The sequence below is a fragment of the Arachis duranensis genome, chromosome 10 (genome assembly GCF_000817695.3).
Source record: "Arachis duranensis cultivar V14167 chromosome 10, aradu.V14167.gnm2.J7QH, whole genome shotgun sequence".
NCBI classification, from domain to species: domain Eukaryota; kingdom Viridiplantae; phylum Streptophyta; class Magnoliopsida; order Fabales; family Fabaceae; genus Arachis; species Arachis duranensis.
In genome coordinates, this window is record NC_029781.3 from 63,997,638 (window position 1) to 63,999,361 (window position 1,724).

Below are 1,724 nucleotides of genomic sequence, written 5' to 3' on the forward strand. Positions count from 1 at the left end.
GTCTTGACAGTGTCACAGATTTGCAAGAATTCAGCTAAAAACTGATGAGGATCTTCCAATGGAAGTCTATGGAACTTGCAATTCTATTGCATTAGAGAAACTAATTGAGGCTTAAGCTCAAAGTTGTTTGCTCCAATGGCAAGGATAGAGATGCTTCTCCTATAGAAGTCGGGAGTAGGTGCAGTAAAGTCACCTAGCACCTTCCTTGCATTGTTGGCATTGTTGTTGTTTTCGGCTGCCATAGGTTCTTCTTCTTTGAAGAATTCAGTCAGGTCCTCTAAAGAGAGTTGTGCTTTGGCTTCTCTTAGCTTTCTCTTCAAGGTCCTTTCAGGTTCAGGATCAGCCTCAACAAGAATGTTGTCCTTTCAGGTTCAGGGTCAGCCTCAACAAGAATGCTTTTGTCTTTGCTCCTGCTCATATGAAAGAGAAGAGAACAAGAAAATATGGAATCCTCTATGTTACAGTATAGAGCTTCCTTGAGGTGTCAGAGGAATAGAAGGAGGAGGTAGAAGAATTAGGATGTGAGAAGAATGGAAGAATTTTCGAAAATAAGTAAAAATATTTTGAAAAAGAATTTTGAAAATTGATTGATGATTTTCGAAAACTAAGAGTGGGAAAGAAATCAAGTCATTTTTGAAAAAGATTTTGAAATTAGAAATTAAAAAGATATGATTGAAAACTATTTTGAAAAAGGTGTGATTAAAAAGATATGATTGAAAAGTTATGGTTTTAAAAAGACGTGATTGAGAGATATGATTTGAAAAACAATTTGAAAAGATTTGATTTTTAAAATCAATGACTTGACTAACAAGAAAAGATATGATTCAAACATTAAACCTTTCTCAACAGAAAAGGCAACATACTTGAAATGTTGAATCAAATCATCAATTGTTAGCAAGTATTTTTGAAAACGGAAAGAAATTGATTTTGAAAATATGTGATTGAAAAGATATGATTTGAAAAAGATTTGATTTTGAAAAATTATGGAAACTTGAAAAAAATTTGCATTAAAAACAAAATCTTTCCTCTTGTGCCATCCTGGCGTTAAACGCCGAGAATGGTATCCATTCCGGCGTTTAACGCCCAAAACTCACCCCTTTTGGGCGTTAAACGCCCAGCCAGGCACCCTGGCTGGCGTTTAAATGTCAGTTTTCCTTCTTCACTGGGCGTTTTGAACGCCCAGCTTTTTCTGTGTAATTCCTCTGCTGTATATTCTGAATCTTCAATTCTCTGCATTATTGACTTGAAAAGACACAAATTAAAATTTTTTTTTGGATTTTTAATGATGAGGAAAAATCAAAATGCAACTAAAATCAAATAAACAATGCATGCAAGACACCAAACTTAGAAGTTTGTATACTACTGACACTAACAAATTGAGAATGCATATGAGAAACAACAAAACACACAAAACAAGAGAATTTAAAGATCAGAGCAAGTAAATCATCAAGAACAACTTGAAGATCAATGAAGACACATGATAAATGCAAGAAGAACAGAAACATGCAATTGACACCAAACTTAAAATGAGACATTAGACTCAAACAAGAAATATTTTTGGTTTTTATGATTTTGTAATTTTCTTGGATTTTTCGAAAATTATATGGAGAAGAAAATAAAGAGACTCAAAATTTTTAATAAGAATTCCAGGAATCATGCAATGTTAGTCTAAAGCTTCAGTCTAAAGAAATTAGACATGGCTAGCCAAGCTTTAGCAGGACATT